Here is an 11,936-nt window from a genome sequence, read left to right as displayed (position 1 = left end):
CACGTGTAATAGTATTTAGGATTGGCTAGGAGATTAAGTTCCTGTTGTTATTCCTTTCCTTAAATAACAGACAAATGCCCCCTTTCCAATGCTCCCTCAGGGAAGGTGGAATTATGTGTAATGTTACCTATTATAAAGGATCTATTGCTTCTTTATTCAGAAGCTTTAGATTTAAATTCTTGACTTTCAAGGAACATGGCATAAAGAACTCCCTTTGGTGAGTCTCTAAATACTAAAGACCAGTGGTTCCCAAATTTGGCTGCACATGTGAATCACCTAGGGAGATTTATAAAAATGCAGTGGGGCCTGGGAATTTATATTTGTCAAAAGTTCTACAACTGATTTTCATGCTTAGCCATGTTGGGGAACTGTTGTTAGAGTGGCTGTTTGGATATTAGCTAAATCGGCTTCTGTGCCTTCAGTGGGTATGTGGTAGGAGGCTAACAGTCACTGAGCTCACATGTGCCAATCGCCCTGACATTTTATACTCCAGGAAATTTGCCTAAGTTTGTAAGTGGCAGAAACAAGTGAAAATAAGACTCTGCACACTTATTCTTATGCAGCCTCTCAACAAAAACTAAGGCACATAAAAGGGTAAGGGACAGGCTGAAGTTAAAAATTCTCTCTTTCATCCTGACATCTTAAATGCAATCATTTAAGTCAATCAGTTTCTTCACCATAAAATGGAAATAATATCTTTGGAGGATAGATAATGTTTACTTAACTTTATTCTAAAATAATTCTATACTTTGAGAAGCTTTGCAAAGGTAGTACAGACCTTCTACATACTTTTCACTCAGCTTTCTCTAATGTTAACACCTTATGTAATATAATATCTAATATAATAAATGTATATAACCGTGGTAGACTCATCAAAAGTAAGATTTTAACATTTGGATTTGCCTGTATTTTCCATTAATGTATTTTTCGCAATTTTACTGAGAAATTAAAATACATCATTATATAAGAATGAGACACACAGCATGATGGTGTGATTTACATATATTGTGAAATGATGACCACAAGAGGTTTGGCTAACATCCACCTTCTCACATAAGATACAATAAAAAGAAGAGAAAAAAAGTAAGAAGGAAAAAAAATTCTCCTTGTGATGAGAACTGAAAGGATTTATGTTCTTAACAACTTTCCTGTATCTCTTTTTCTGTGCGTTGGGGTGTGTGTGTGTGTGTGTGTGTGTGTGTGCACGTGTGCATGCATGTGTGTGTTTAGGTTCTGCATGTAAGTGAGATCATACACTATTTGTCTTTCTGCCTCATTTATTAAACTTAGCATATTGCCTTCTAGGTTCATTGATGTTGTCAAAATGAGAATTTCCTTGTTATTGTTTTATGGATAAATAATATTCAAGAATCACCCCAACTCCTTTATCTATTCAACCATTGATGAATACTTAGATTGTTTCCCTATCTTGGCTGTTGTGAGTAATACTACTATGAACATGGGAGCACAGATACCTTTTGAGTTAGTGTTTTCATTTCCTATGGGTATACTCCTAGAAGTAAGATTTCTGGATAGGGGAGTTCTGCTGTTTTGAAGAGCTTCCATACCATTTGCACAGTGGCTGTACCCATTCACAAGCCCCCCAAAAGTGTACAGGGTTATCTTTTGTCCACATCCACACCAGCACTTATTATCTCTTGTCTTTTTTATGATGGCCATCCTAATAGGTGTGAGGTGATATGTCATCACAAATTTAATTTGTGTTTCTCTAAGGACTAGGGATGTTGAGCATCTTTTCATGTACCTATTGGCCTTTTGCAGATCTTTGGGAAAATATGTATTCATGTCCTTTGCATGCTTTTTCATTGGGTTGTTTGTATGTTTGCGTACACTGTATGTTCAATTGCATTGAATTTATAGATGGCTTTTGGTAGTATTGAGATTTTAACAATATTAATTCTTACAGTCCTTGAGCACAGGGTACCTTTTTATTTATTTGCATTTTCTTCAGTTTTATTTATCAAAGTCTTGCAGTTTTCAGAGCAGGGATCTTTCACTTCCTTAGTTAAATTCATTCCTAAATATTTTATTTATTGTCTTTGATGCTATTTTAAACAGAATTGATTTATTTCTTTTTCAGAAAATTCATTGCTTCTGATTTTTGTATGTTAATTTTGTATTTACTGAGTTTGTGGATTAGATCGAAGTTTTTTGGTTTGAGTTTTTAGGATTTTCTGCATATAAAATCATGTGCTCTGCAAATAGGGGCAATTTTACTTCTTTTTTTCTAGTTACTATACCCTCCCCATTTTTTTTTTTTTTGCCTGATTGTTCAAGCAAGGATTTCTACTGCTGTGTTAAATAGAAATGGTAAGAATGGGCACTCTTGTCTTGTTCCTGATCTTAGAGGAAAAGTTTTCAAACTTTCACCGTCAAGTATGAGGAGGCTTTTGTTGGCTGTGGGTTTGTCATATGTGGCCTTTATTATGTTGGGATATGTTCCTTTTATGCCTAATTTATTAAGACTTTTTATCCTAAATGAATGTTCAACTTTGTCAGGTGATTTTTCTGCATCCACTGAGATGACATATAATCCTTTTCTGTTGATGTGATATGTCACATTGATTAATTTGCATATATTGAACCATCCTTACATTTTCAGGGATCCATTTCATGGTCCATTAATGTGTTGCTGAAATTAATTTGCTAGTATCTTATTGAGAATATTTGCATATTCATCAGAAATATGGGCCAGTAGTTTTCTTTCTTAGTTGTGTCCTTATCTGGTTTTGGTAGCAAGATAATGCTGGCCTCATAAAATGAGTTCGGGAGTGTGATCCCTCCTCTTTGAGTTTTTTGTAAGAGTTTGAGAGGGATTGGTGTCAGTTTTTCTTCAAATGTTTGGTAAAATTCACTAGTGAAGCTGTCTGGTCCTCGACTTTTCTTTGGTGGCAGATTTTTGATTATTGATTCAATCTCCTTACTAGTAATTGGTCTCCTCAGATTTTCTACTTCTTCCTGATTCATTCAGTCTTGGTAAGTTGTATGTTTTTAAGAATTTTCCCAATTCTTCTAGATTGTCCAGTTCTAGTTCTAGTTCTTTAAGGTTTAGAGTTAATGTGTTTATTTGAGATCTTTCTTGCTTCTTAATGTAGGTATTTATTGCTATGAACTTACTTCTTAGAACCATTTTTGCCATATCCCAGAAGTTCTGGTATGTTACATTTCCATTTTTGTTTGTCTCCAGAAACTTTTTTATTTCCTCTTAATTTCTTCTTTGATTCACTGGAAGTTCAGAAGAATGTTGTTTAATTTCCATGTGTTTATGAATTTTCAGAAGAATGTTGTTTAATTTCCATGTGTTTGTGAATTTTCTAGTTTTCCCATTATTATTGATTACTATTTTCATGCCACTGTAATCATAGAAAATAGATGATATTATTTCAGTCTTCTTGAATTTGTCAAGACTTAATTTATTGTCTATCATAAAGTCTATCATATGGTTTATCCTAGAAAATATTCCATGTACTCTGGAGAAGGATTTTTATTTTGCTGTTGAAATGAAATCCTTTTGGTGTATAGTGTTGTTCATATTCACCGTTTCCTTATTGATTCTCTGTCTGGATGATCTAGCCATTGTTGAAAGTAGGGTATTAAAGTTCCCAACTATTGTATTACTGTTTATATCTCCTTTTAATTCTGTTAGTTATTCCTCTATATGGGTGTACAAATATTTATAATTGTTAAAGCTTCCTGATGTGTTAACCCCTTTCTCAGTTCATAATGATCTTCTTTGTCTCTTTTTTTTTTTTATCATTTTTAGTTTAAAATCTATTTTGTCTGATACAAGTATAGCTTCCCCTGACCCCCTTTTTTTGGTTACCATTTGCTGCAAATGTCTTTCTTTCATATCTTCACTCTCAGTCTATGTGTGTCTTTAAGGCTAACCTGTGTCTCTTATAGGAAGCATGTTATTGGATCTTGTTGTTGTTGTTGTTGTTTTAATCTATTCAGCTCTCTTAATTAAAGAATTTAATCCCCTTATGTTTAAAGTAATTTTTGATTGGTAAGGACTTACTGTTGCCATTTTGCTATTTATTTACTGATTATTTTGTATATCCATTGTTCCTGGTTTCTTATCTTTCTTTTTTTTATATTTTGATATCTTTTGGTGTTTGTATGCTTTGACTTCTTTATAATGTTCTTTTGTGTAATTACTACAGGATTTTTCCTTGTGATTCCCATGAGACTTGCCAAAAAATATCTTAAGCTTATAACACCTTAGTTTAAGCTGATAACAACTTAAACATTATTTCAAATTTCACATTGTTATCTCTTTTCCCCCTCACATTTTAAGTTATTACTGTTACAATTGGCATTTTTAATATTGTATAACTAATATTTTTATAGCTATGGTTATTTATACTGCATTTTTTTCTATAAGTAATTTGTAAGTGAATTATGCACCACTATTACTGTATGCAGAATATAACTAGGACTATATATTTACCATTACTAGTGAGATTTACACTATCTTTTTATGTTTTAATGGTGTTAATTAGTATTTGTTTACTTCCACTCAAAGATCTCCCTGTAGCATTTATGTAAGGCTAAATGGTAATGAATTCACTTAGCTTTTGTTTATTCAGGAAAGTATTTATTCCTTTCTTGTTTCCAAAGAACAGCTTGCTGGATATAGAATTCTTGGTTAAGAGTTATTTTCTTTTGGTAGTTTGAAAATATCATCCCATTCTCTCCTGGCCTGAAAAGTTTTTGTTGAAAAATCTGCCAATTATCTTATGAGGCTTCCCTTGTACATGGCTACTCTTTTCTCTTGCTGCTTTTAAAATTCTTTTTTTTTTTTTTGTCTTTGACTTCTGAGAATTTAATTATAACATACCAGTGTAGGCCTATTTGGTTTAAACCTATTTGAGATCCTGTAAGTCTCATGGATCTGGATGTATGGTTCTCTCCCTAGGTTGAGGAAGTTTTCAGCCATTATTGCTTTAAATACACTTTCTCTTTCTTTCTCTTTTTTTTTTCTTCCTCTGGAATTCCCATGATATGAATGTTATTTCTTTTCGTTGTGTTCTACAATTCCCATAGCCTTCTTCACTCTTTTTAATTCTTTTTTTCTCCTCTGATTGGGTAATTTCCAATGTCCTATCTTCCAAGTTGCTGAATTCTTTTTTATCTGCATGGTCGAGTCTACTTTTGGACCTGTATTTAATACTTTAGTTCAGTTATTATGTTTTTCAGCTTGAAGATTTCTGTGTTTTGTTTTGTGTTGTTGTTGTTGTTATTTAGTGTTATTTCCTTGTCAAACGTCTCATTTTGTTCATACATTATTTTCTTAATTTTGTTTGTTTGTATTTTCTTGTAGTTCACTGAAATTTCTTCAGAGGATTATTTTGAATTCTTTGCCTAACAGTTCATAAATCTCCATTTCTTTAAGATTACTTTTTGGAACTTTATTAGTTTTCTTTGGTGGTAGCATATTTACCTGATTTTTTATAATCCTTACATTGGCATCTGTGCATTTGAAAAATTAGCCTCCTCTTCTAGATGTAACAGATTTGCTTTGGCAGAGACAATTCTTTACCAGTCTGCTCAGTTTGGGTTTCTAGTTGTGTTTGCAGGTAATGTCTTTGGGCAGGTAGAACCTCCTTTCATGGTTTATTTTTGGCTATGGCAGCCACTCAGGGTCTGAGAATAGGAATGGGGGAATGTGCCTCTGGCTGAGAATAGTTGGAAAGACTGCGGGCTTAGTTTCCAACCCCATTAAGTGTTTAGGATGGGCTCTGTGGTTTCCTGGATTCTCTGATCAGGCTCAATAGATGAGATTGGGTGCTGTATCCAGTAGTACATGGGGCTATGAATTAGCTTCCATGCCTTGGCAGGCCAGTAGTCCAGTACTTAGGGCCTGTACAGCTCATTGTTTGGGGGTGCAAATCAGACCAGAATATGCACTGAATTCCTTGGTAAGGTGAGGCCACTGGGTTTCCTCTGAATATGAAAGAGACCGATGAGCTGCACTTTTGTTCAAGTGTCATTATGTATGTATGTATGTGTATATGTATGTATGTGTGTCGGGCTTTTGAATGGGCTATGCAGCTTTCCATGTGCTCTGGTTAGCTTCCCTGAGTGGGGCTATGAATTAGAGTCTCTGTCCAGGTGCGGTGGGAGAAGCAGCTCTAAAGCTGGTAGAACTCTTTGTTGTTTTAACTCGAGCTGACCTGCACCCCAAGTGTCCTGACCGAACCCGGCCACTGGCTTTGTTCTGCGAACTCTTGGCTCTGGCTGCCCACCCCTTGGCTCAAGTAAGACTGGGCTGTACAGCTTCCAAGAGTTGTCACCAGCTCTTCTGGTCAGATGAGGCAGGAAGCCATTCTCTACTATGGGTGGGGTTGTGTCTTAGCTTTTTTGCCTGGGCAGGAGGCGGAGGAGTTACTCTAGACTTGTTAGTTTCCCAAACCTGCTTTCAGATTGGAAGGGGCTAGGAGCTACCCTCAGCTTTGGCTATGAATCAGTCCCCCTGTGCCAAGCAAAGGAAGCCTCCATGCCCGGAATTGACCTTACTCTGGGGCACTTTTGCCCACCTGCCTCTCAGCTCAAGTGCTAACAGGCTTTATTGCTTCCAGAAGTTGTCACCAGTCCTCATATGGGGCCTGAAGATACTCTCCACAGTGGCTGGGGCTTTGATTCAGTTGTTTGCCTTGGTGTGGGCAAACTGGGCTCTGCGGTGGGCAGAACACCTCATCTGAGAATCCACATCAGGCAGATCATCACTCTACTGAGTTCCCTGGTCAGATCATGTCCCCAACTTAGTTCTATATATGAGCAAAGTTACTGGCTGGGATTACTACTTGAGCACTGCAGGTATGAGTTTGGTCTCCAAGATGCATGTGCTGGTTTATTTCAAGCCCCTACCCGCTTCTCCATCATAGTTAGGTTCCCTCTGGTTGAGCCCTGTTGTATAAGATTAGAGTAGAGGCTTCCATGAAGCAGCCCACAATGCTGGGGGGAGGATACTGATTGTCCCCACCAGGTTATCTTTGCCCACTAGAGCAATTGGAGGCTCAGGGGAGACCTCTCTGTGTGAAGTCCTGGGGAGTGGACAATGTCAACATGTAGTCACTTCTCTGATGCCTTTAAAGCAGTCTGTCTTGGTTTCTTTGGTATGGGGGTACCTTAGCTGTGTTCTAGGATTCCCTCACTGGTCTTGTGCTTGACAAGTTGTTGCTTGTTCTTCTTGTGAGGGGGAGTGAAGTCAGGAACATCCTATGTCACCATCTTGATCATGTCACTCATCCGAATATATTTTTTTGTTCTATTACCACACTGCATTTAGCCACTGTTTCCTCCAGTTTGTAATAATTTCTCAGCCTTTCCTGGTCTTTCATCATGTTGACACTAAAAAAAAAAATAGTGGTCAGATATTTGTAGGACATCATTCATTTTGGACTTATCTGATATTTTCTTATAATTAGACTGATGTTATGAACTTGGGAAAAGTATACCACTGAGGTGACACACCCTTTGTAAGATTTCTCACAATGTATTCCCTCTCAATAAAGATATTTAATTAAGAAGACACTACATGACTATTTGCAATGCTGAAGTAATCCTTGCATCTAGGCAGGATTTTCAAGACCTGTTCCAACTCTAAAAGTCTAAAACTAGTAACTGAACATTACAAATAAAAAAATCACACATATAAAATGAATATGGGATTTGGCTAGAGTTCACAGGCTGGAAACAATACTTAGAGAGTATTGGGATTTTCCTTCAAGGGGACCGAATTCAGAATGTGATATCTCCATTATTTGTTTTTTTCCCCCATGTGAAGGCTTTATGATAGCCCCTGAACAGGCATCTGTGAGTGAATCTTTGCTGTGTGTAATTAAAGCCCCTGGGTTGCTTTTGTGGTTTTCCTCTGTGTTACTAAAAATTAAATTGATGTGCTATTAAGTGGAAAGCAATCTAATTTGAAAGAAAGCAATGATATGACTATGGCTGTGGTTTGGATATGTTAAGTTACATTTTTTGCTTAATTTCTCTAGCTGTGAATCCTAATTCTTACTGAAATATATTGGCTTATATTGGACTCAGGACATATCTCCAAGAGTGGCGGCTGTGGGCGGGTGACTGGATTTAACCTGCAAGCACAGCCTTTCCTGTCTCCTTTCTCATTTGAGCTTGGGGAGCTCATTTGCACTGCCCAGTGAAGAGGTGGGCCCAGGGTTTGCACGTGTGAAATGGCTTGAAGAACTGCAGGCGGGAGGACGCTCCTCAGATTTTTCCAGAAATGCTGATATTTGAAGGTGTGGAAATACCTTCTGGGCTGAGTGATGACCAAACCATAAGGGGCTTTGTTGTCATGCCTTCAGGATACATAGATGAACATCCTTTAGATATATATTTCTGCTCTTGGTTCAGCAGAAGTGAATGGAGTTATTTGCTTTTGCAGGACAACTGTGAAAAATAAATACTGTAGCATGGAAAACAAAACAAAACAAAATATCTCCAGAAATATAAGGCCTACCCCTGGCAAATGGGATGTGACATGGTTCACCTCGAAGAGCTGATGTCATCTTTCAACATACGTATTATAAGGGTGTTTCATTATAAAGTATAATTTAAAGGATGAAGACACCAAATACACTAGTTTATTTCAAATGTACTGAAGTTCCTCTGGAGAAATGGAGGACAACTCTGACACTGCAAATACTATGCTGGAATGTTTAGTGCATATCTTGGGAAGAATATAGTGCCGTGGAAAATGCTCTTGGCAATCAGAATGCCAAGGTTATAGCCACCTACCAGATAGATGTATGCACCCAACAAATCTAACCACTTGGCGTCCATCATCTGTTACATTAGGAAGTCTGACATGACTTCTAAGATCCAGCTTCTAAATTCTATAGTTTTTTTATTATTTTTGTGAGACTTCATCCTTTATATTGATGAAGCCATTGGTTCTGTATGGCTAATATACTGTATGTAAATGTATTATACTTACATTCCTTTAAAATTTCAGGGAATTCTTGACTATACCCTTTTCCAGCTTGAGAAAAACAACTTGTAAGCATCTCACACAGTTTAATCATTTGTTTAAAAAATTGATACATTTTTGCTTTTGTGTTTCTTAACTAGAGAAAATGCTTCAATCCTAAGGGAGAGAATAGTTTAGTTATGAGATTTGAATATTTGAAATAGAAAATAGCCTAAATAATTTTATACATGAATATATAAACAATTTAATGAATAAACTGTCTATTGGCCCAAGATGTTCTAAGATATTTTATTGGCAGGAAAATGGTAAAGTGTTTAGAAAATAGTTTCATTGTGATAAGTATAATCAACACATTTCCTGTACTATAGTTACAGACCTGTTCATAAACAACATTAAAAGAAAAATAAAATGACATAATGTCTGGGAGAGAATTCCCTAATAAAAACATACTCAAGTCCATGGTTTGTGGTTTTGCAAGTAAACGAATCCTTCCAGGAGGCCCTCTTGACAGTTTTGTCCTGATCATAGGAGTATCTTTCAGCTTGGCACAAAGGTGGGGTCATTTGACTGTGGTATCTTCCATTCTGTTATCCTATTGACCAAAGTGGGAGGAGCAAATGACCCAATCAGACTCAAAACTATACTACAAACTTCCTAGCTCTTTCCTTCTGGGACTTGTGCCAGCTCTAACTAACTGTTTTTGGTTTTTTTTTAAGTTTATTTATTTTTTTTGAGAGAGAGAGTAAGAGAGTGTGTGACAGGGGCCGATAGAGAAGGAGAGAGACAGAGAGAGAGAGAGAGAGAAAGAGGGAGAGAGAGAGAGAAAGAGAGAGAGAAAGAGAGAGAGAGAGAGAGAGAGAGAGAGAGAGAGAGAGAGAGAGAGAGAGAGAGAGAGAGAGAGAGAGAGAGAGAGAATTCCAAGCAGGCTCCACACTGCCAGCACGGAGCCTGATGCAGGACTTGAACCCATGAACCGGGAGATCATGACCTGAGCTGAAACCAAGAGTTGGATGCTTAACTGACTGAACCACCCAGGCGCCACCCTAACCAACTTTTTAAAAAATAGTTTATTGTCAGGTTGATTTCCACATAACACCCAGTGCTCATCCCAACAACTGCCCTCCTCCATGACCATCACCCATTTTCCCCCCTCCTACACCCCCATCAACCCTCAGTTTCTTCTCAGTATTTAAGAGTCTCCTATGGTTTGCCTCCCTCCCTCTCCTTAATTATGGTCCCCTCCCCTATGGTCCTCTGCTAAGTTTCTCCTGTTAGACTTATGAGTGAAAACATATGGTATCCGTCCTTCTCTGCCTGACTTATTTCACTTAGCATAACACACTCGAGTTCCATCCATGTGGCTACAAATGGCCAGATTTCATTCTTTCTCATTGCCATGTAGTATTCCATTGTATATATAAACCACATGTTCTTGATCCATTCATCAGTTGATGGACATTTAGGCTTTTTCCATGATTTGGCTATTGTTGAAAGTGCTGCTGTGGACATTGGGGTATATGTGCCCCTATGCAGCAGCACTCCTCTGTCTGTTGCGTAAATCCCTAGCAGTGCTATTGCTGGGTCATAGGGGAGTTCTATTGTTAATTTTTTGAGGAACCTGCACACTGTTTTCCATAGTGGCTTCACCAATTTACATTCCCACCAACAGGGTAGGAGGGTGCCCATCTCTCCACATCCTTGCCAGCATCTATAGTCTCCTGATGTATTCATTTTAGCCACTCTGACCAGTGTGAGGTGGTATCTCAGTGTGGTTTTGTTTTGTCTTTCCCTGACGATGAATGATGTTGAGCATCATTTCATGTGTTTATTGGCCATCTGGATGTCTTCTTTGGAGAAGTTTCTATTCATGTCTTCTGCCCATTTCTTCACTGGATTATTTGCTTTTTGGGTGTGGAGTTTGGTAAGTTCCTTGTAGATTTTAGATACTAGCCCTTTATCTGATATGTCATTTGCAATTATCTTTTCTTATTCCATCCATTGCCTATTAGTTTTCTTGATTGTTTCATTTGCCATGCAGAAGCTTTTTATCTTGATGAGATCCCCATAGTTCATTTTTGCTCTTGATTCCCTTGCCTTTGGAGATGTGTCAAGTAAGAAATTGCTGTGGCTAAGATTAAAGAGGTTGTTTCTTGCTTTCTCCTCTAGGGCTTCGATGATTTCCTGCCTCACATTCAGGTCCTTCATCCATTTTGAGTTTATTTGTGTGCATGGTGTTAGAAACTGGTCTAGTTCCACTCTTTTGCATGTTGCTGTCCAGTTCTCCCAGCACCGTCTGTTAAAAAGGCTGTCGTTTTTCCATTGGATAGTCTTTCCTGCTTTGTCAAAGACTAGTTGGTTATACATTTATGGGTCCAATTTTGGGTCCTCTATTCTGTTACTTTGGTCTATGTGTCTGTTTTTGTGCCAGTACCATACTGTCTTGATGATTACAGCTTTGTAGTAGAGGTTAAAGTCTGGGATCATGATGCCTCCTGATTTGGTTTTCCTCTTCAATATTACTTTGGCTATTTTGGAGTCTTTTGTGGTTTCATACATATTTTAGGATAGTTTGTTCTAGCTTTGAGAAGAATGCTGGTGCAATTTTGATGGGGATTGCATTGAATGTGTAGATTGGGTAATAATGACATTTTAACAATGTTTATTCTTCTGATCCATGAGCCTGGAATGTTTTTCCGTTACTTTTGTGTTCTTTATTTTCCTTCATAAGTTTTCTATAGTTTTTAGTATACAGATCTTTTACATTTTTGGTTAGTTTTATTCCTAGGTATTTTATGATTTTTGGCGCAGTTGTGAATGGGATCAGTTTCTTGATTTCTCTTTCTGTTGCTTCATTATTGGTGTAAAATATGCCGCTGGTTTCTGTACATTGATTTTGTACCCCGTGAGTTTGCTGAACTCATGGATCAGTTCTAGCAGACTTGGTGGAGTCTTGGGTTTT

Source organism: Suricata suricatta, chromosome 10 (genome assembly GCF_006229205.1).
Source record: "Suricata suricatta isolate VVHF042 chromosome 10, meerkat_22Aug2017_6uvM2_HiC, whole genome shotgun sequence".
Classification (NCBI taxonomy): domain Eukaryota; kingdom Metazoa; phylum Chordata; class Mammalia; order Carnivora; family Herpestidae; genus Suricata; species Suricata suricatta.
The sequence above is the reverse complement of the archived record's forward strand: the minus strand, read 5'-3'. Positions refer to the sequence as shown.